Source organism: Papio anubis, chromosome 3 (assembly GCF_008728515.1).
Source record: "Papio anubis isolate 15944 chromosome 3, Panubis1.0, whole genome shotgun sequence".
NCBI classification, from domain to species: domain Eukaryota; kingdom Metazoa; phylum Chordata; class Mammalia; order Primates; family Cercopithecidae; genus Papio; species Papio anubis.
In genome coordinates this window covers 146,295,354-146,319,435 of record NC_044978.1, presented here as the reverse complement: position 1 = coordinate 146,319,435, position 24,082 = coordinate 146,295,354, and the positions used below count along the sequence as shown (strand labels likewise).

Genomic DNA, 24,082 nt, shown 5'->3' with positions numbered 1-24,082 from the left:
GGTTCATACGAAAGTCTTGTGAACTTGGTAATTGTGTGTCTATTGATAAGAATGCTCACCTCGTACCATTGATTCCCTCTACAACTGTGCTGCAAGCACAGTCATCTGCTTTCACTTCTTTGAACATGCCAACTTCTTTCCTACCTCAGGGCCTTTGCATGTACTGTTCGCCTCTGCTTGGAATGTTCTTTCCTCCTTCTCATCCATTAGAATGGCAGCAGCACTTTAGAATAATCAGAGGAGTTTAAAATAATATTGATGTCCGGTCCCCACCCAGCCCAATTAAACTCAAATCTTTGAGTGTGGGGCCGATGCACTGATAAAATAAAATAAAAGGCATGGAGTTGATTTTATCCTTATGGCCGGCAGGTATTTTGACCAAGCTATCACTGTGAGCAGTAGCATCAACAGTTAGTCAGGGATTCGGGGCACAGAGGGATGTGACCACATCACGAAATTTCCATTTGTTGGGTTAGGCGTTTAGCCGTAACCTGAGTAGTTGCAGATGGTCTCTACACCTGGATTGCCCATTAGGACAAAACAAGTAAACTTGTGTTTTTAGGCAAATAACGAAACTCTGAGGAGTCTGAAAAAGCAACTCATCGCCAGGTACCTCCCAGCCCAGGTGCCCATCCACACAGGGGTGAACGCACCGCGGGGGCTGCTTGAACTCTTACTAAGCCTGCGTCTGTTCTTTGCAAAATATTATTTGATAGTTTTTAACGCAGCAAAGCAAGGCAGACAACCCATCTCCTGTTTTCCCCGAGCTGATGTGAGGAAGGTTCTAAGGTGCTGTTTCCTAAGCTCGGATTAACCAAGACGGATCAGTGGCATGGACTTTTTTTTGTGTGTAATTTTACTTCCATGAGGAATCATTTGGACTCTTCGGTCTTCCATTCTTCAGTTTTACGTAGGGCTTTGCTGGAGGAAAATGGGGCGAAGCGGGAGAGAAATACAGTCTCGGAGTGGGGTGGGAGATAAATTCAACGCAAACCCAGCGGTGCAGCAAAGGCCTTATTCTGCCTCTGATCTGGGGAAGTTTCATATTCTAATGGAGAGAAACGCACGTGCACACACACCCCCCTAAACCCACACAAATGAAACCCCCTCTGCGGAGAAGCCGGCTACAGGAAACTGACTTAGGCACAGGAACTTGCTAATCTCTTTTGTCACATTCGGATTGCTCCTGCTGCCTCACGCACACTAAACCCAGCCATCTTGGGGTGGACTCCCTGCCAGCCCAACTCTTGTATTTTCAGTTCTTCTAGTGTGAACCAGTTAATGTTCTCGGGAGCGAGGGAGAGGTTAATCCTAGGAGGAAATCAACCACAGTGAAAAGGCTTGGGCCGCTTTTGTTTTCACATCCTTTTGCTGAACAAATTTGATTTCCGGAGTCAGTCATTTTACTGTCAAGAAATTCCTTTGGCGTTCTGCAACAGGTAAGGATTTTGCTTCTTTGAAAGTATTTCTTTGGTGTCAAAAGAAATTTTTCTAATTTTGTTTAGCTTTTACTCTAGGCCAAACGTTGTAACGACTCTGATCTACCTGCTGTAAGGTGTAGAACCAATTCATAGTGGGACGGACGGGGGTGTTGCTTTGATATTCACTGCCCCTCACCACAGTCCTAACAAGATTTTTGAAACATTAAAAGTTACAGTCGTTGGCTTTTTGATTTTCCAGATATTCTAGAGAATGCATATGCTTGTGACTGACTGTGGCTGGGCTCAACTGTATGGGTAGTTTAAATACTACCCAAGGTTTGATGAAGTAAATCTAAAGACTAAGTTGTGCAAATCTGAACTTTAAAGTTGTCTAGTTCAGAAATGAAACAGAACCGAAATTCTAAATGATGTAGATTTCAATCTGGAACTTCTAGCTTGTGTTTTTCACCTCTTGCCAATGCTAATGTCCATTTCCCAAAAGTGCTCTGTGATGTATAACATGTAGTTTTTAATTAAATTTAATTTTTCTTCTGAGGTGGTTTGATTTGGAGATATGCTATGAGGTACCAGTCAGTAGCCTGAGTTGTAACTAAACAAAGTTTGGGAAATCACCGGTTTTAGGTGCTTTACTAAATGAAAGTTGCCATTGAAGTATTCAAGCAGGCAACAAGTAGTTGGTGATCCCTTACTGGTTCTAAGCTGGTGCTGTGGAGGATATAAGAAAAATATTTTTAAAATCTCTACTTCGAAGGGCCGTATAATCTAGTAGTCGTGATAAGAAGTAAAATTTAGGAAGCAGTGCAAGATGAGAATTCAGTGATGAGTGGGGAGCACAGGCTTGAAGAGTTCTGTGAATTCTGTGGAGGTGGTCTGGGGGCAAACTGGAGTCGTCGGAAAGATCTGGGCTTTGAAAGGATGCGAAGTGTTGGTAGAAGAAGAAGGGGAAGGTGATTTCAGACTAGGAGGACCTTGTGGGCAAAGGCACAAAGGCGAGGCTGACGTGGAGATGATAAGGCCAGTTGAAGAGACACTGGAGAAGAGAAGATAGTTTGTTTTACACATTGCAGGAAATCAGATTAGACGGTTAGGGTGTGGACGCAAAAGGGAGGACCTTGCAGGCACTGGGGAGAAGTGACCCCATTCAATAGTCACTGGTCTCCCTCTGCCCTGGGCTGTGCCTCCTCGGCTCTCACGGCAGTAGCAGAATTCCACGTGAGAGGAAGCTTGTCAAGTGTGGCCTCTTCCCACTGGGGCTGCTTTCTGCATCCGTACACCTGACTGTGGGCCTCCATTTGCCCTCTACTGTCTTCCCTTGGGACATCATTTACGCAGAGAAAGGTTCGTGTGGCTTGGGGTACAGGTAAGACCACCACCTCTGGTTTCTACATTTTAAGGAGGCCTTTCAATTATCCGGGAATTAAAGTGGTCTTCCTCTTGGGAGGACGAGTTGGTTGATGAATGATAAGCAAGTCTCTATTCCTCAAAAGCCAGTCCCCAAATTCCATGAAATACGTGTTACTTTCTTTGCATGTCTAAATGAGATGGCACGGGTATGCTTCTGTTCTTTTTCTGGACGTTGTTTAGAGAGTCAGTAGATCGTAATAATTCAGACACTATTTTTCTGGACCGTAAAATATCTGAATCCACTTAATAACAAACATACAGCATGGTAAATAAGAACCCAACTTTTGAACCGGATCGCTTTGCATTGAATCCCCATTCCATCATTTCTGGGCTGTGGGAACCTCAGACAAGTTACTTCACTTCTTCAGTGCTCAGAGTTTTTAAAAAAATTCACAAAATAACTCAAATAACACTAATAATAACTGAAAATACCTACCTCAGAGAGTTGTTGCAGAGATCAAATGAGATAAAAACATGTAAAGCATGTAGCCTAGTGCCTAATTTAAAAAAAAATCTCTCAATAGATACAACTCTTATGATGCTTCTTAAGGACTTGGCTATTGACATAAATGAAGGTGTTATGAGCCCTGGCTTAAGAGCAAGAAGCCTGCAAATCCCAACGTTCTCCTAATCCCAACATTCCTTTCCAGGGAAAGTGGGGGGTGACAGGTGGAGACTGGGAATTAACATTTTTTGAGCACCAAATATGGACAAGGCACAGGGTTGGATGTTTTTCTAGTGGGAATACATATGAAGAAAGGAAAACAAGCTTGGAAACTGCTATTTTAAGCCTTTCTGTAACAGTTTCTCTAGCTTATGAGAGAGGTCCTCTGAGTAGCTGCTGCATTACTTGTGGGCCTCCTTGTTTGATGTTGCTCTCTGAATGCTTGGGTGGAATTCTAGAGGTGAGTTTCATTAGAGGCAGAGAGCGCGACCTTTCTTCCTTGCCCAGTTTAAATTAAATTATTCTATCTTACAATGTGTTAATTTTGGTGCTAACAAAGCACAACTAAAATTCCATTTCTACTTACGAGTGGGGATCGTTGTGGCATTAAGTGCTTATTTGGGTTCAGGATGCTTGGATCTAGGTGAAAGCCAAGATTAAAAAGCATCCTGCTTCCCCATTCCACTCTCTAGGTTATAAATATTTTTTGGATTAAAAGCCTCCTATAAAAAATGGAAATCCACCTGGTGTGTTAATTGTGCAGGGGATTCCTAATTATGTGCGCAGATGACTTGAGTCAAACAGTGGTAGTGTTCCTTCTAGAGTCCCACTGGTGTCCTAAGGGAGGAGACTCTGGAGCTTTGTGTATGAAAAGGGATGGGCACAAGTCAGGATGGGGTGCACAGGTGGAGGCTGGGAGGCAGCATGACAGAGTGGGGGGCTGGGGTGGGCAGTGAGAGCAAGGAGGGTGTCAGAGATGGAAAGGATGACCCAGGGGGGTGGTAGGGTGCCTGAAACTTAGGGCTCCTCCGTGGCTCTGTAGCCGTTTGACTCTAGCAACTGCTTGAATGCCCTGAACAACCTTTTGACGACTTGCACAAGAAGTTCTCATGCTGTTGCCGGGATGTGGACAGTTGTTCAGCGATAATGATCATGTGTCTGCTGTTTCAGTGTGGAATAGTGGTTTCTAAAGCTGGCTGGACAGCAAAACCACTTGGGGAGCTTTTAAGAAACTGAAATTCCATGTCTCATATCCCAACCCTCACATGAGATCTGGGAATCTGTGTGATTAAAAAATGGAAGCCCTAAAACAACTTGGAAAGTGGTCGTTTTACAGGTGGGGATTTAGGAACCAGGAATCCAGAACTCTCCTACCAGGGCCCCAGAAGCTGTAAGTTGAATAGTGCTGAAATGAGGCAAATTGATCTATTCTCTATTGTGATTAATATTTTTACACGGAAAGTATTTTCCTTTGTTTTGAATTTATTCCTTGGGATGACTTACTGGGAGTGGGGTGACTGGGTCAAAGGTGTGAGGATGTTTAGCTCAGTCATACCTACCTTTTAACATGCAAACATAGGGCACCACTAATTTAAAAACCAAAGTGTTGTATACATCTAGAAGCTACATATTATTCCGGGGCAGTCCAAAGAGGGGAAGCTGCTTTCAAGCAAGAAAGTGCCAAATCACATTCTTTTCTGGTAAAATAGAATGCTAATGAATTGCTTTTGGAAGAAATTTCCAGAGCATTGCTAAATGTTCAAGTGTTTCTTACAGCATAAGTTGAACCTTTCTTATCTCTGCACTCAGTTTCTCGTAAAACAGAAGTCACAGTGACCTCTTCCTCATTTCGTAGAAAAGAAAACCAAGGAAGAGAGTGGTTAAGAAACAGAAGATACGGGTCTCATCACATTTGCCTGAGAACTACATACAGTCATCCATTCAGTGCCTCGTTAAGTAAACAAATGATCGAATCGTTTGTATACATGATCTCACGGAAAAAACACCGTAAAATGAATGCTTGAGGGTGGGTAGACGGAATTATTCAACCCAGACAGGCATTAGATGTTCACTCTATCCCCCTTTTTTTGGCATTAGATTTTGTTCATTATTTGCATCATCCGTGGACCTAAAAGCATGCTCATTGTTTGTCACACAGATGGGAACAGGGTGAAATTTCAATGATTTCAATTAAAAAAAAAAAAAGATGTGCTCTTGCAAAATATCAAGGGAGATGTTTACAGTGGTGTTCTAGAACAGGCTCGCTTATAAGTGCTGATTGTCATATTTTCAGAAATTTTCCAAGCCACTGAAGTTACTGACTTCTCTTTATCTGTATTATGGAAATGCTGTATTATAATGTGCTATCTGAGCATCTCTTTTCAATTTTGCATTCAGCGATGTCATGTTGGTGGCTTGAAACTGGCTATGGTAAAAGTATTTACACTGTGAAAATCACCAAACACAGTAAATCAGGCTCCCTACCTTTTTTTTGGGGGGGGGGGGGGGGGGGGGGCAAGCATGTTGTTAAACATTTACTAGCATACTACTGAGGAACTGTGTAAAATACAAATATGGCGATTTGACAATATGTACCAAGAGCCATTAAAGTGTTCATACACTTTGATCCATTCATTCCACCCCTGCAAATGTATTCTGAATAAATAATTCAAAGAAGAAAGAAATAAAATGCATGAACATATTCATCGTATTATCACGTATAGCAGCAAAATCTGAAAATAACCTAAACACTAAGCAATAGGGGCTCTGGCAACGTTAACTCCATGAGATTTTTTTTTTTTTTTTTTTTAAAGACAGGGTCTTGTTTTGTCACCCAGGCTGGAGTGCAGTGGCGTAATCACAGCTGACTGCAGCCTTGACCTCCTGTGCTCATTTCATCCTCCTACTTTAGCCTCCCAAGTAGCTGGGACCACAGGTGTGTGCCACCACACTTGGCTAACCTTTTATTTTTTGTAGAGACGGGGTCTCACTTTGTTGCCCAGGCTGGTCTCCATCTCCTGGGATCAAGTGATCCTCCTGCCTCGGCCTCCCAAAGTGCTAGGATTACAGGCACGTCACTGAGCACAGCCCGTGGGTTGTTTTAAAGTCATTAAAAATCATAGTTATGACAGTTATGAAAATATATTTGATATGATATTAGGTTAGGAAAGCAGAATTAAAATTTTTAATTACGTTCTGATTTTGTTATGAATAAGAATTAAATGTGAGCTGTAAAAAAGATGACAGCATTTGGTATGTTAGAATGGTGAAATAGGAGAACTTGTTTTTATTTCGTTTATTGTGGTCGTGGTGTGTGCATTTAAGAAATTTGGAGAACCCCTGTTAATAAGTGATCTTGAGTAGTTCTAATATTTAGGAGGAAGGCTATGAGTTTTGTGAACCATATGGGGCTTACCTTTAACCAATAGATGTTACTGTGAATCCCTGGGCAGGGTATTGTAAAGGGAGTTTGGAGCTGGGCAGTGTGAGCTGTGGATGCTAAAGGGGTTTCTTTAGAGCAGCTTAAGGAGGAGGAAGAAGTAAGTAACTGTGTCCTGAGGACTTGCTAAAGTAGACTGCAAGGCCTGAGAAATAGCCCAGAGAAAAGCTACCATCAAAGGCCAGAGAGACGGGGGAGAGAAGGTTTCTTAGGAAGAGACAAGGAGATGCTGATCTCAGAGGTAAACAAGATGGATAAGAAAATAGCTCCATTTTGACCCGAAAAAAATAGGGGCTGAAACCAGAGAGGAAATGATTTTTGTAAAGCAACGGTTCTCAAGTTTTATTTATTTATTTATTTATTATTTATTTATTATTTTTTGAGACGGAGTCTCACTCTGTCGCCCAGGCTGGAGCGCAGTGGCGGGATCTCAGCTCACTGCAAGCTCCGCCTCCCGGGTTCACGCCGTTCTCCTGCCTCAGCATCCCGAGTAGCTGGGACTACAGGCGCCCGCCACCACACCCGGCTAATTTTTTGTATTTTTAGTAGAGACGGTGTTTCACCGTGTTAGCCAGTATGGTCTCGATCTCCTGATCTCGTGGTCCGCCCGCCTCGGCCTCCCAGAGTGCTGGGATTACAGACAGGTGTGAGCCACCGCGCCTGGCCAGTTCATTTTAGTGTGTTTGAGAATCACCTGGATGAGTGGGGGAAGAGTTAACTAATTTAGCATCCATGTTCCATCTCCATGCATTCTGATGCAGTTGGTCTGGACGTTGGCAGGAATATGCATTTTTAACAAATCCTCCCACCCTGTGAAGACTCCGATGTGAATTACCTGAAGATTACACTTTGAGAAACACTAGTGGAATAAAGGTAACAGTTTGGTTTTGTCCAGGGAAGGTATATCTGTGAGTGTGTGAGAGAGTGTGTGTGTGTGTGTATTGTGGGTGAAGTGGTTACTTAAAGGCTCAGAATTGAAGGACTTATAATATAAAAGGGGAATGAAAACAGAGAAAGCCCAGAGGGACAAGTTATTTTATTTGTTATAGAAACAAACAGCACAAAACAGGAAGCTGTACTTATGATATTCCTTAAAGGAATATAGTTTGTGGCACAAAATTCTCTTCCATAGTTAAACAGTTTTGTCTGGCATCTGAACAAATTAAAAGTAGCCATGGCCAGGGGAACTACGAGCACAGAGAAGGAAGGTCATGGGGAGAGTCTGGGGCCCATAAACAGTCTCTTTCCGGCCATAGAGAGGTGGTTGTTAAACCCGTAGTAGAATATGGGAGAGCTATGGACAGAAAACACTCTGGACCTTACTGTATGATAACGTTATGTTAAAGAAGAAAAGAAAGTATATTTTTTGATGAAATGTAGTATTTTATATACAGAACTGAGCACTCAAAATAGTCATAACAATTAGACTTATGCCATAACAACCTTATATCACAAAATAAACATATGAAAGTGAACGACATCGCAGTAGCCACGGTTCTGAGATTATCTGCTTCACCTGGCTTTGGAAATTTAGTGATTGTAATAGCTTTCAAATAGCCTTCAATGTCTCGTGCTCTTCTTACGGTGGAGATGATTATTTTACTTTACTCACATTCCCCATCATCAGGGCCTCTAATCTCTCGAGACATGGTGTGGTAAATCGAGGATAAGTTAACGACCCATCTTAACACTGGAGGCGCAACTCACAGGGTCTGTTGGATGTGCAAGGGTCTAACACTTGAAATCAGACCTCTTTCTACAAGCACACGCTGACTATTCTATTCCCCACCTAACAGGGTTTTTAATGGACTGATTGGCTTATGCTCTGGAGCTATGTTTCCTAATCACTATTTTCGGTCACGGATTCGTTTGACAATGTAATGAGAGCCAAAGGCTTTCTCATACAGGGACATGAACATTTGCCGCAGAGGCTTAGGGGATATAAGGACCCTCTAAAACCCATTCACGGACTCTCAGGGATCCAGAGGCCTCATGTGAGGAGCTCCGGCCTCAGCAGAGGGATTATTGCAGAGGAAGTTCTGGTTATTACTGACATCAGATTAATCTCCTAAAGACTGAAATGCTGCTTCTCCAACTGATGGCTGAAATGAGGGTAAGATGGCAGATACATGTGTAGATTTATAGCATCAGATCCTTAAAATGAGTAGCATGTGGGGCTAGAGTTGGTTTCCTTCAGATAACATGATTAATGCTCTAAATGGTTAGTTCTGAATTCTCTCAAGTGAAGCCAGGGTGGGTTCCCATTTGGGAAAGCAGCCTCTCAAGATGCCACTTTAATGTCTTACTTATCAGCTCATGATGCCTTGGGTGGCACAAGAAATGCAGGCAGCGCCAGGTGAAGTGGCTCACGCCTGTAATCCCAGCACTTTGAGAGGCCGAGGCAGGCAGATTGCCTGAGATCAGGAGTTCAAAATCAGCCTGGCCAACATGGCGAAGCCCCATCTCTACTGAAAATACAAAATTAGCTGGGCGTGGTGGCACATGCGCCTGTAATCCTAGCTACTCCGGAGACTGAGGCAGGAGAATCGCTTGAACCCAGGAGACAGAGGTTGCAGTGAGCCGAGATTGTGTCACTGCACTGCAGTCTGGGCAACAAAGCGAGACTCAGTTTACAAGAAAAAGAAAAAGAAATGCAGGCAGGTTGTAAGCACTGGTTTGGCCAACTCTAGAGTGTAGTGAGTAGTGTGGGGTCACCTGATGCCCCTAAGCAACGTACTGGATACCAGCCTGGCTGCTTTTAGGGTGAAAGGCATTGGCATTAGCCGGTGGGTAACATGCTCGCTTCTGAGTGTAAGATGTAGTTGTCCTATCTGAAGCTGAACATCTGGTTGGGCTTTGATAACTTTGAAGATAGTTCATTTCCTTTTGGTCACAGAAGCCCAGTTGGTCATCTTCCATTAGTGAGTATCTGACCTGCAATTTGGGGAACTGAGTGTTTTCAGCTGAAAGCTCTGTTCATTTCCTGTGCTCCCAGACTGTAGTATCAGGCACGGTATGGAGACTTACCCCAAACCCGTCTGTTTAAATTAGCCAACCCTGCTGGAAGTGGTAAGATGAGGCCACATTCTCATGTCACGGTCATACAGTGGATTGACACAGGATGAGAAAGAGAAACGCACTCCCATCTCCATCCCTCCAGAGAAAAAGAATGTGAAATTGACTAAATACATTGTGAGTCAAGGTTCTCTTGATGTGAGATAGCATAAAAATTGGAAATCTGTCTTTGAGATAGAGAGGGAAAATCTATAACAGATATGTTCCTGTAATCAGTGTGCCTTAACTTCTATAACCATTTTAATTATTGCACATCCATGACTAGGTTTCCTGCAAGTTTTGATATCTATTTTAATAATAATATTGCATCATACAATCACAGCCCTCAAAACACAAATATTCCATGTACACCAAAGTTTGGTAGCAAAGTCTCTCCTCCTCTTACCTCCTGGAGATTATTTCCCCTGCCAGGTCATTATGTCTAGCAACCTAGCTGCCCATGCAGAGAATGGACTGGCACACATCTCTTCCTTGGCTCTTTTCCTTTCTTTCAGGCAGGACCCCTACTTTTCATTTGTCTTCCCTCCAGGTCCAGCTGTCACCTTCTTGAGAGCCTCTAAACATACAACCCTTACTATGAACCTTTTTCTCCCTTTTTTGCATTTTTTTTTTCTCAGTTGCCACAAAAAATTCTCCTGGTCTTTGTTCCAGTTTTGAACTGAAAATGATCCCAACTGTGGTTGAGAAGCATAAGAATGCCTGTAATTATTCCTTCTAACAAGGAAAAGGAAACTCAATGTATTTAGAGTCAAATTTAAATGATGTAAAATCAACTACAAAAACCTTTAAGGGGCCTAAAAATCCCCTTTGGTATACTTTTTCTTGATAAAACCTGATTTTCCTCAAGTTCTACTATTTGGGCAGTAACTTGCTGAAATTTATATCAATAATAGTCTTTCTCTGTCTTCTTCACGTGATAAGGAAGTAGGAGAGAGGGTTGGAGGCACATACAGGAAATAGGAGGGGAAAAGCCAGAAAAACCCTTACTTATTGACAATACCACAATTTCCTATATGTGCCAAAACAATATTGTCATATATTCCTAAACACAGAATATCTGGCAATATCAGAGAAATATCTATAATAATATCTACTTTAAAAATATAATAGCAATGGATATTTCTTATAGCAAATAAGGCATATGCCTTTTAGGTTAAATATACTTGTATACATCTTATTTGTGAGTCTTTAAGTGTTTATGTATTGAAATTGCCATCAGGCCGGGCACGGTGGCTCATGCCTGTAATCCCAGCACTTTGGGACGCTGAGGCGGGTGGATCATGAGGTCAGGAGTTCAAGACCAGCCTGGCCAAGATGGTAAAACCCCATCTCCACTAACAATACAAAAATTAGCCAGGTGTGGTGGCAGGCACCTGTAATCCCAGCTACTTGGGAGACTGAGGCAGGGAATTGCTTGAACCTGGGAGGCGGAGGTTGCAGTGAGCAGAGATTGCACCACTGCACTCTAGCCCAGACAACAGAGTGAGACTCCGTCTCAAAAAAAAAAAAAAAAAGTTATCATCCCAGTGTTTTCCCTCCAAGATGTGCAAAATCTACAGAAAGAAGCTTAAACATTGACATTGCTTCCTAATGTGATAGAAATACAGCTAATAACTTAAAGGATCATTTGAATTAACAAAAGGCAACTATGAGTATTTTATCTGAATCCTATAGTTATCTTTTCTTTTTTCATCCTCTACATTTCAGGAAAAGCAATTGAAATGTAGATTGTGGCAGTGTTTCTATTACATTCTAGAGCTATGAAAACACATGGATAGTTTTCAGGATGCAGCAGGAGGGTTCTATGTAAAACTTGGGTCCAGAGTTCAAACCCCAAACTAATAGTTTGGATTTCCCCAAGTACTACCCACTTAATATGTCACCAGGAAAGACCCATCACACACATATATGGAAGGAAAAATTAAAGTTTCTCCTCCAGCAGGGGCTAGATGCTTGTGGCTTCTGTTTAAAAACTAGATGGTGGCCGGGCACTGTGGCTCACGCCTGTAATCCCAGCACTGTGGGAGGTCGAGGCGAGTGGATTATCTGAGGTCAGGAGTTCGAGACCAGCCTGGCCAACATGGTAAAACCTGGTCTCTACTAAAAATACAAAAATTAGCCGGGCATGGTTGCTCACGCCTGTAATCCCAGCTACCTGGGAGACTGAGGCACAGAATTGCTTGAACCCAGGAGGCAGAGGTTGCAATGAGCTGAGATCATGCCACTGCACTCCAGCCTGGGCAACAGAGTGAGACTTGGTCTCAAAAAATATTAAAAACAAAAACAAAAACTAGATGGTACAATTGTGTTTTTTTAAAAAAATCACCAGTGTTTTCAGCCTGTGTTTCTATCTACATTTTTTTGGACCTGTGACCAACCAACCTTATAAAGTTATATTATCCTCCAGCTTCCTCTGATTTACTTGTCCTTTCTTTGGAGGACTGAAATGATCATACTCTGTTTATTTCCCTACACTCACTCGGGCTATTTGGAATTTAAACGTTAGTGCTCCTTCCTTTATAAATTTTGTCGTGATTGGTTTTATTTCTCAACAGGTACATAGCTCATTATTTTATCCATTAATTATAGTTACTTTTTGTTTCCTTTGCCAATTTTGGGAGTGCTTAACAACTCTTAAGAACTGTTTCATTAACAAACTAGTAACCAATGTAAAATGCAGAATAAATAACAAGTTCAGTTGCCTTTATAGTCTTTAAGGTTTGCTTAGAAACTTTTAAATTATAATCAAGTTTTTTCTTTTCCTACAAAATATTGGCCAACGAACAATTTATGAACAATATCATCAGCCAGTCAGGAAAACGAGCCAAATAATCCCTTCTTCTCTCCACTTAATATGCTCTGTTCTAAATTATTATTTGGAATTGTTTTAGGAGACTTTAGAAAGGCCTCTTTTCGGAAAAATTGTGAGTTGTTAGGCAACAACATGAATGATCAGCTTTAAATTGTTCATGGTCTTTTACCACATTTAAGAATTATTCCTAAGAAAACAATGCAAGGTGTTTTATTATAAAAGCAAGACTTCTCAACAAAATGGTGTCTGCTAATAATAGAGAAACCAAGAAACAACTTAAAATGCCCAACAGAAATGTATGAGGTGATAAAGGTGACAAAGTGAGACCCTGTCTCAAAAAATATATATATATAATATTTTTATTTATAATATAAAAAGTCCTATATATGTATTCTTATACATGAATTCAGAATATGGAGATAAATAAATATGTTAGAAATTATCTAGTGTGTGATAAGATTACATGATTTAAAATGTTTTTCATTTTTTCCTGTCTTTTCTATAAGTAGCATATATTGTTTGTATATTAAAAAAAAGGCCAATAATCTTTATTAAAAGAATGTCAGTTTTCAGTGTGAGGTTAATAATGAAATTAATTAAAATGATTCTGGCATGATACTTTTTTTTTTGACATTTTAAAAGAAACCCAATGCTTTGAAAGCCCTAAGTCTATAATTAAATTGTATCTAATAAAATTTAGAGGCTCTTTAGATGTAGAGGGATTTTGAGTTTCTCAAAGCATAGAAAACCACTTTTAGTGAGAGATGTTGGAATTATCAGTTAAGTTTGTGAGTGGTTTCTATTTTTAAAATATGAGCTAATTAGCATTAGCTAGTATCATAATTTAAGCAAAAGATAAAATATTCAAGTGATGAATACAGATGATTATTTCTCCATTTTAACCTGTAAAAAGGTTCCCGAAGAGATTTTTTTTTCTTTTTTCTTTTAGTGAGACAGGATCTCACTCTGTGGCCCAGGCTAGAGTGCAGTGGCCCGATCATGGCTCACTGCAACCTCCACCTCTTGGGCTCAGGTGATTCTCCCACCTCAGCCTCCCGAGGAGCTGGGACTACAGGAATGCACCACCGTGCCGGCTAAGTTTTGTATTTTTTTGTAGAGATGGGGTTTCACTATGTTGCCCAGACTGGTCTTGAACTCCTCAAGCAAATTCACCCACCTCGGCCTCCCAAAGTGCTGGGATTACAGGCCTGAGCCATGGCGTCCAGTTAAGAGATCCTTTAAGAAGCACATTTTCCTTATGCATCTTAAATATTCAATTAGAAAAGAATTGACTTTCAAATATTTTGAAAGACATATCTCCTAGGTAAATCATAAATATATCCATTTTGTGTAAAGTAGGAAAATAAAGGAAAATTACCTTGTATCTTTTCATGACCATTTTTCTACACAGTAATACCAAATATCTAAAAGTTTGTTAATTCCAAATGCCAAATATTAGTTTGAATACCATATAACTCTTTGAAATGTTGATTCGTTTAGTGAAAAAGACATTTCCTCTTAAACAGGAGTGAAATCTCGTGTCTGATTTGTGTAATATTCCTGATTACGTGTGTGTGTGTGTGTGTATATGTGTGTGCTTCTTTCCGGCTTGGTTTACCAATAACTCGTGATCATAAGAGGACAGCTATTGCTTGTAAGGCATCCAGCTGATCAATTAACATGCTTTGTATAACAATTGTATAATTGATGCAATACCTACCAACCCGGGGCTTAAAGCAACCAGGATTCATTTCTCCACGTAACAGGATGTCGGAGGTCTGCGTTTCCGGCCCTGGGCTAATGGCTCAATGAGACTGCCTACCATTCTGTTGTCTTTTGTCATAGCTGCACGATGACTGCCGCAGCTTCTAGTTATGTGCTCCATTCAAGACGCATGGGAAGGTTGGAGTGGAAAGGAGGATGAGTTGGCAGTGGCTGTTTGATTTTCCAGGAAACCAAGAATGTTCCCGGAGACCTCCCAAACAGATACCAGCTTCCGTGTCATTGGTAGAACAAGGTTACACAGCCACCCCAGCTCCCATGAAGGTGGGAAACAGGAAATAGGCTTATTATTAACAACTCCCTTAGACCACACATTCCTAACAGGCAGAGTGGGTGGGTGTGGGGAGCATGGTGGAGAACAGCGTGAGGGTTGGGGTAGGGTGTGGATAGGGTGGTGCTGTTGATATCATCCCTTACGGGAAGGATATTGCTTTTGTGGGAGGGAAAAGGCAGGAAAAATATCTCATTCTTTATATGTATAAAGCACAGTCATACATACAGCATATATACAGACATATAATTTATCTATGGTATTAAAATTTCATGGAAGGGGCAATTAGGAAAAAAGCGTCTAAAAATGCTCTTAGGGAGATGATCTTGAAAAAAAGTTGAGAAATACTGGGCTAGACCAAACATGATCCATTGCCCGAAGCTTGCATATTATCTATTACTGATGACAAAGAAAGGCACAGGTATGGAGCAGAAAACTAACAATGCCTGCCATAGAGAATGTCATAAATTAATGAACAGCTTACTTTATGTTGTCATTGTTGGTCTTCTCTCATTGTACTATAAACATCTTAAAAGTAGGAACTGTGTCTTATTTGAATGTATATCTTTGTATATTAGCACACTAGTCCCTCAAGAGGTATGTTTTGTAAGTTGAATGGAACAAACAACATTTTATTTAACATATATTTTATTTCTATTTTTTTAAAAAAACTTTATTTATTTATTTATTTTGAGACGGCCTTTTGCTTTGTCACGCATCCCAGAGTGCAGCTGGTGCAATCTCTGCTCACTGCAACCTCTGCCTCCTGGGCTCAAGCGATTCTCGTGCCTCAGCCTCACAAGTAGCTGAGATTACAGACGTGCACCACCATGCCTGACTAATTTTTTTTGTATTTTTAGTAGAGACGAGCTTTCGCTAAGTTGGCTGGGCTGGTCTTGAACTCCCGGCCTCAAGTGATCTGCCTGCCTCGGCCTCCCAAAGTGTAATGTTGATTATTTTTAATGGCAAAAATGAAGTGATGCAGGAAGACATTTAAGTGTCATAGGTGATGTCTTGGGGGTAGTTTCATTGGGTTTTTAGCGAGCTATTTGATTGCTCTTATGTGGATGGTACAAAGACTGAAAGAGGTTTTGCAAACAGTGGAGTCATAAATGATTGTTCATGAGATAATTTGTTCTGATAGTTCCGTTAGTTTGTTTGTAAGAGATGAAAAGGAAATAAAATGGAAAAAGAGAGCAGATTTGTTTTGTTTTGTTTTACTTTTTAGCCGGATTGTTTTTTCGGTGCCTAAGCTGCTTCAGTTGTGAAATGGGAATTATAATGTCATGGTGCTTCCTTCTTGAATTGTGATGGTCAAATGAAAAGCTGTCTGAGAAAGCTGCCCCGAGCTGTCTAACATTATTCCTCCAGCTGGACTGTGCTTCTGAGTCATCCGGTGCTTTAAAAATACAGCTTCCCAGGAAAACATTGTAAACAACTCCCAGGGTACATAATGATTTAGATGATTAAATTTGGAGGCTGCCCTGACTTCACTACCCTGGGCCTCGACTGCTGTATAAATTATGATAGAGATAACTTCCCAGGACTGTAGGGTGGATAGCAAATGAAGCAAATTAACTGCCAAATCCTTCCTTAACATCTTCGTTATGATGAATATAACGAACCTAGACAATCGTCATCCATACATTGGACACTTGACCTTGGGATGGATTAGAGTTCCTCAGTTTACTTCGTCCTCTGTGCAAAATCTAGAATATTCCCCAGCCTGTCATCAGAGTGCGACACATGTTTGAGGAATGACTGCATGATTGATAATTGTTGAGAGTTCAGATTCATGTCACTTCAGATAATCCACAGATGACATGGAAAACTGGTGGGCTACCAGTGCTGTTTGAAGTCATCGAGGGCTTACACTTATCTGGGAATGGGCCAGAGAATAGGATCAATGCCCAGTAAGGTATATCTTCTGATCCTCACCTCTCTTTTGTATATAGGTGATTTAAAAAAAAAAAAAAAAACTTCCTTCTCTAGGCCGGGCGCGGTAGCTCAAGCCTGTAATCCCAGCATTTTGGGAGGCCGAGACGGGCGGATCACGAGGTCAGGAGATCGAGACCATCCTGGCTAACCCGGTGAAACCCCCGTCTCTACTAAAAAATACAAAAAAACTAGCCGGGCGAGGTGGCGGGCACCTGTAGTCCCAGCTACTCAGGAGGTGGAGGCAGGAGAATGGCGTAAACCCGGAAAGCGGAGCTTGCAGTGAGCTGAGATCCGGCCACTGCACCCCAGCCTGGGCGACAGAGCGAGACTCCGTCTCAACAAAACAAACAAACAAACAAAAAAAACCTTCCTTCTCCTCCAATTAAAACTGGCTTTGAGGAAAGAATGGGACCGGATGCACATTTGTGTAAACGTGCTAATGGTAAAAAAAAAAAAAAAAAAAGTCTTTACCTTCCAAGGATATTTGCATTTCAACAAAGCTCCAAACCTGAAGAGAAAGGGCTGCTCCAAGGATAGAAGAAATTTGGTAGGGAGAGGACTTTTTTATCACCCTTGATTCACTCCATGTAGGCAGGGACCTTCTGGTAAGATGCTCCCTGATGGGGACTTGTTGGATACTGGCCGTGCCAGCTGGCTGAAACCCTGAGAGTCAGACTTCCTTGCACGGGATCCTTATCATGGGGGTGGCAGCCACTGCTGATAGATTGGGGAACTGCTTCCTTTGCCATCTCCCTATAGGGAGGGTTCCTCTAAACTGGGTCTCTAATAATCTCAGAGCAAGACACGTGCTGTGGGGATCTTATCATCTTATCAGATTTTTCTAAACTATAGTCCTTCGTAGAAGTGAGAGGCCCAGAACACTCTATTTTATGCAGGAATAGCAGTGATGACTCATGGTTGGGAAGACACTAGAATTCAGCCAGGAGAATATCATTAAAGGAGGGAGAAGGGAAAACAGACTTTTTGTGTGGTAGAGAAACACACCCCTCTGTATCGTTATGTGAACAAAGGTGCATGTAAGAGGGGACACAGTTTACCCACGGGTAACTAACTATGATAGTGAAAGTTGCCTTGAACCTTGTTTTAGAAAAATGGCAAGTGTGGGTCTCACTCTTCTATTTCCTGATTCCTCTCTCTCTCTCTCTCTCTCTCATTTCTCTGTTTCTCTCTCTCTCTCACACACACACCCATCTTGGGTCAGGTTCGTAAAGCCTCATGGGAAACGGAACACGGAAGAGTCCACGGGGAGGTTTTAAAATTTAATTTTAGTCAGATTTAGTAAGATTTTTTAATATAAAACAAAACAAACATTCTCTAAAAAGAAATCCTTGTTAGGGTCTGGTTAGGACAACTAATATCAACAGATATGAGGCCATAGTTCCTAGTTACCAAAGAATCGCTCTGGTGAGAGAGGTGTGGAGGCAAAAATTCCAGATGGTACCCGGTAGTGATTGCACTCAGCTAGGTCATCCTAGGACAGCTGCCCTAGACCGCCGTGCCTGAGCCTCTCCATTGTAATTTTCCTTCTTCTAGTTTCTTTTAAACATTTTTTCTTTTTTGTTGAGATAGAGTTTTGCTCTGTCGCCCAGGCTGGAGGGCAGTGGCACGATCCCCACTCACTGCAACTTCTGCCTCCCAGGTCTAAGTGATTACAGGCATGTGCCACCATGCCCGGCTAATTTTTGTATTTTTAGTGGAGATGGGGTTTCACCATGTTGGCTGGGCTGCTGTCAAACTCCTGGGCTCAAATGATCTGCCCCCCTCAGCTTCCCAAAGTATTGGGATTACAGGTGTGAGCCATTGTGCCTGGCCTAGTTCCTTTGCTTTAAAAGCTTAAATGCACGAAGCATACAGTACTGTGAAGACTTGCTTGATGTAATGCAGGTTCCTTAATCTCCTCCTTTGCTATTTGGTTGGCGGGTGGTGGTATGGGTGGCACTTTGGGGATGGCGGGGCAGAAGGAAGCTTTCTGATGAATGTTTGCATGCTACACAGAATGTTACAAGATATGGGCATCATGCACAGGTGATGAGGGGGCTAGAGAAAGGTGGATGGTGTTTGGGGATTACCCTCTGGTACATTTCAATTCACTTTGGGGTTATGAGATTTCAGAAGGTTAACTAATGCTCATGTCCTGGGGTGGGCTCTTTTGTATTTCTTTGTTGTCTCTTTTTTTATTTTTATTTTTTAGAGACAGAGTTTTACTGTATTGCCCAGGCTGGTCTCGAACTCCTGGCCTCAAGTGATCCTCCCACCTCAGCCTCTGAGTTACAATTGTCTCTTGAAAGTAATTTCAGGTAGGCTTGGGGCTACCAAGGCAAGCCTAGGGAAGCCTGGTACATGAAGAGGATTAGAGTCCTCCAGAGAAGTTGAATTTGTATGAAGAGATACTAATCAGAAAGTTGGGAGTTAGTCATCCATGGAAAACAGGGATGTTTGAGAATCATATTCTGGCCGTGCCCATCCATGCATTGTCAGTGGAGAGAGAACCTTGGCTAATGGACTTCCCCAGTTATGATCCCATGGATAAGACCATGGGGGAGAAGGTAAGGCTTAGGCTAAAGCATGTTCTTGGATCATTCAGTCACCTCCTTTCACTCTGAGTCCCTGTTGACCAGGGAACGTCTTGGTATCAGAGCTTGTCTTTCCAATAGCCCTCTCCATGGGGAAAGAATACACAGGCTGTGTTGATGGTATTCTAGTCCTCATGAGAGCTGCGTTTCTCATGGTCAGCAAATGAATTGGCATCCCGATATATAAGCAAATCTTGTGACCTTGGTTAAAGTGAGTTTCACTCTGTAAAGTCAGATACTTTCTTGTTAGTTGAGGGAATCAGATTTCTGAGGGTAAGAGGTAAAGCCAAGAACCATGGCAAATTCATTATCTTGATAAAAACTACCCGGTAAGGCTGCCCATTTTCTTTCAGACTGCAACACCGTATGTCCAGTGAGGTTCCTCTCATGAGGCATCAGGAGTATTGGGAGTGGGTGCCAAGCTGGAGTCCTGAGAATGAGGGAAAGAGGAGACCATGAGTTGCGAACACCACAGCAATTTCTCTTCTCCTTTTGTCCCTCTTGCTTTAGGTAGTAATGCATGCCTTAAGATAATAAAAGGTCTGTCTTTGTGGGCTCTTCATTGCCATAGAAAAGTGATTGGTATGATTTCCCAAGGCCTAGGATACAAATATTTCTTCAGAGAGGGTTTTGAAAACTTACGCCAGTTACCTGGGTGGACTCCAATCTTTCAAGCATTGTATGTCTTTCATGGTCCTCCTTCTCTCCCTCCTTCTTTTCCTTCCTTCTCTAAACAGAGCCTAAGGTAATGTCCCTTTCCAGTTTCTTGGGATAGGGAAGGGGGTGGAATTACTTCTGACTCACACTTACCCTTATGGTGTACCCTTTGGGGTTCTGGCTAAAATATATATATTGGGAAGCCGGACACAGTGGTTACGCCTGTAATCCTAGCACTTTGGGAGGCCAAGGCAAGTGGATCACCTGAGGTCAAGAGTTCAAGACCAGCCTGGCCAACACCAGTCTCTACTAAAAATATAACAATTAGCCTGGCGTGGTGGTGCATGCCTGTAATCCCAACTACTCAGGAGGCTGAGGCATGAGAATCACTTGAACCTGGGAGGTGGAGGTTGTTGTGAGCCAAAATCATGCCACTGCAGTCCAGCCTGGGTGACAGAGCGAGACTCTGTATCAAAAAACAAATAAGTAAAATATATATTGGGGTCCATTAGTTTTTCCACCCTGGGTGGACTCTCACCTTTGACTTCTGTCATCCTTGCCCCTTGAGGCCATTGGAACTGCAGCTCGTTTTCCACTTTTTCATCTCCCTTTCTTTCAGCTGACAAATGCTGTTTACCTCACTGGCTTCTCCTTTATTTTTAGACTTTGGCCTGACAGTTCCTTTTTTTTTTTTTTTTTTTTTTTTAGCTCTTTGATACTTTTAAGAAAATGGTTTTTAGGCCGTGTGCAGTGGCTTATGCCTGTAATCCCAGCACTTTGGGAGGCCGAGGTGGGTGAATTGCTTGAACCCAGGAGTTTGAGACCAGTCTGGCCAACATGGCGAAACCCCGTCTCTATTAAAAATACAGAAATTAACTGGGCATGGTGGCTGGCACCTCTGTAGTCCAAGTTACTCTGGAGGCTGAGGCAGGAGAATCGCTTGAACCCAGGAGGTGGAGCTTGCAGTGAGCTGAGATCGCACCACTGCACTCCAGCCTGGGCGACACAGTGAGACTCCATCTCAATTAAAAAAAAAAAAAAAAAACAAGAAACAAAAAATAAAAACATAAGGACTTTTCACAAAAATATGAGTCTTTAGGCAAGAGGTTTATTTCTCTAAGTGTCAGTTTCTCTGAAAACTTTGAGGATTGGATTGGATATAAATTTCCCCAAGCACAATGTGGGTACCAATGGTAGGAAACAAGATCTTTTTAGGGCAAGCATTTAAAAAATGTTTTTAATAAGTATATGTTTCTTTGAATGTTTTCAGAAAAAATTATAAGTGACAATCAAATCTATGATTTCATCTATTTAATTGCTTAGGACAAGGCCATGTGAGTTCACTTAGAGTTGATTTTTAAAATACATCAAATAAATAATAGTTCAAATATGGTTATCAGATGACTGAAATTTGGGGGCAGGATTAGAAGATGATCTTTCAGATTTCGACCAACTTGACTATTCTGGTCTCAATGACAAAAGGAAACAAGTTCCCACGTCATTACAGTGGAACCCAATTATATTATCCAAGAAACCAACATTCCTAGGGTCTTAGTTCTCCTAGAAATCTTTCTAGCATGCTGAGCAGGATGGGCTGGACACAACCCAAATCACTGGAATGTTACAAATTAAAAAAATTGTTTGAGTGGTGTATGAAAGAGCCCTGCTCTGAGGAGTTCCAGAATGAGTGAGAAGGGAACTTACAGACCTACTGAGACTTGCTGCTCTGTCAGATGTGACAGGAGGGTCGGGGCCTCGGAGTTGTTCAAGTAATTTCATCAGTTAGGGGCCAATCCTGATCCAGGACCCAGTCCTGCCGGGCCGTACTTTCTTAAAGTGACTATCCAGTGACACTAGCAAATGTTACCTCTTCCCAGGAAGAAATTACAGGATGTGTTTATATTTTCTTTTACAAAGGGTCATGAGATTTTATTTTTACTTTTTTTGTTACAGAAGTGATGTATGTCTATGAAGGAAACTCAGAAAACATAGATAAGCACACACACAGTTTGTAAATGCACCAGTATATGAGTATTGTTAAAATCTTGGTTTAGTTTCTGACTTTTTTCCTCTCTCTATTTTTACTAAGAAATCAGGATTATGTTGCACATACCAATTTGGCCTTGCTTTTCTTTTATCCATGTAGCAATGTTGTCACATACTTTTCCCCACATTATTAAATATTTTTTCTACAATAGTAAGGAATTCAATGATAAAAGAGGCGTATTGTCTTCCCCCAACCTTATAAAAGTTATTTTGTGTGGCAGCTTGACTTCTATTTTAGAAGTAGAGACAAATTAAGGCAAAAATGAATGGAAATGGCAAATTAATTCCACAAGGAGTATGTTTTCTGAAAGTCCCTACTGCTAGAAACGGAGTTAGGATTATGCTTCCTGGTTTCAAACATGTCGATAGTAGCTGTGTGGGCTACTCGAGTTGGCATCAAAGATGGATGTCCAACTCCATATTGGAGCTGTGGGTAATCTAATGAGAGCTACAAATCATCGTTCTAAGAGCAGGTGGTTAGTGAGCACCTTTCCAGTTTAGGGCATATACCCGTTGCTCTCCTGATGGACATCTGGTCCATGATATTTGACTGTTTTAAGGTGTGGAAGGCTTTGTACAAGGTCCAAAACTTCTGTCCTTGATGTGAACATTTGGGAGGCAAATGAGTGATATGACCATGGCTGCCTTTTTGTCTGGCAAAGCACAAGGATGCTTTGGAGAACAGAAGGATTTCATCAAGCCCAAATGACACTCACTTCTGGGCCTCTCAGCCTCCTTGGCCACGTGGTTGTTCTGCTACTGAGAGTCTGCAGATGAGCTGGTGGTTTCTCCAAACTTCCGAGAGCTCTCTAAGGCATTTATTATATGCACATTCTCTCTACAATGAGGCCAGTGGACTCTCAACTGGGCTGGCACATGTTCCCAGGAAAACATGCCCAAATTCTGGTCTACCTTGTGTAAATCTAAGATAGGGGCTACTGAACACAGTCTTGGAAATCAGGCACCTGCTAGGGGCCCTTGTGCTTAGCTTGGCTGATGAACCCAGGCTGAGGGCTTTTTTGCAGGCATGCCTCTGGGCCGAGGCTGGGGGTGGAGAGGGAAGGCTAGGGAAGTCAAGGAAGGCATGAGGAACAGCCTGGGAGCAGGAAAAGGTCATCTGGTGGCAGGAGCTTTAGGCTCTCTGCTCCTTCACCCTTTTCTCTATTCAAATCTGCTCTCAAGGCAGCATATGATATTGATGGTTCACAGAAACGTGAACTACCAGCCTTGGAGGGGCCCTGAGAGCCCATCTAGTTCAACACCTCATTTTGCAGATGAGAAAACAGGTTTGGAGAGGCTAAATGGCGTGAACCAGGTCATATAACTAGTGGTAGAGCTGGGATTCAAGCCTGACGGTCAGTCCAGGGCTCTGATCACCACAAGCTGCCTCTATATACAGTATAGTGAGAAAGTCTCAGCCACCGCATTGACTTTTCATTTATATTTAATATTATATTTATATTTTAAGATTGATCCATAATGGAAGGAATTGTGTAGTCCTGTACTAAAGGAATTTAGAAAGAGTTGGGTGACTCAATCTACTGATAAGGAAAAAGATTTACAATGTATTACTAAGTGAGAAAGGCATCACGGAGTATAGTATAGCATGCTGTAGTTTGTATATAAAAATGTGTGTTGGCCGGGCGCAGTGGCTCACGCCTGTAATTCCAGCACTTTGGGAGGCCAAGGCGGGTGGATCACTTGAAGTCAGGAGTTTGAGATCAGCCTGACCAACATGGTGAAACTCCGTCTCTACTAAAAATACAAAAAATTAGCCGGGTATGGTGGCACATGCCTGAAGTCCCAGCTACGTGGGAGGCTGAGGCAAGAGAATCACTTGAACCCAGGAGGCAGAGGTTGCAGTGAGCCGAGATTGTGCCACTGCACTCCAGCCTAGGTGACAGAGTGAGACTCCATCTCAAAAAAAAAAAAAAAAAAAGTGTGTGTGTGATAATTACATACATTCATACATATGTGCATGTGAATTCACGTAATAATGTAATAGCTTTGGAAAAGTGCATGAGAAACTTAGTCCGATGGTTGCCTCTGGGAAAATGGCCTGGGCACCATAGAAGGGAGGTATATTTTTTCACTTTTATACTTTTAAAATGTTACTATAGGCATGTAATCACTATTCAAAAAACGTAAAACATTTAAAGATGACATATGAGCTCAAA

General features: G+C 41.9%; 1 protein-coding gene across 4 annotated transcripts in view; it reads left to right on the top strand.

Annotated features, from left to right (window-relative positions):
- RHOH (ras homolog family member H) overlaps positions 1-24,082 on the top strand; it is a 51,243-nt gene that overhangs the window by 4,807 nt on the left and 22,354 nt on the right. The window contains exon 1 of one of the 4 annotated variants that reach the window (XM_003898603.5): positions 454-1,439. The exons of 2 other annotated variants lie outside the window; for them this stretch is intronic. The gene's annotated coding sequence lies outside the window, so the exon portion shown is untranslated. One more of the 4 variants, XM_009206696.4, reaches the window with a different exon arrangement.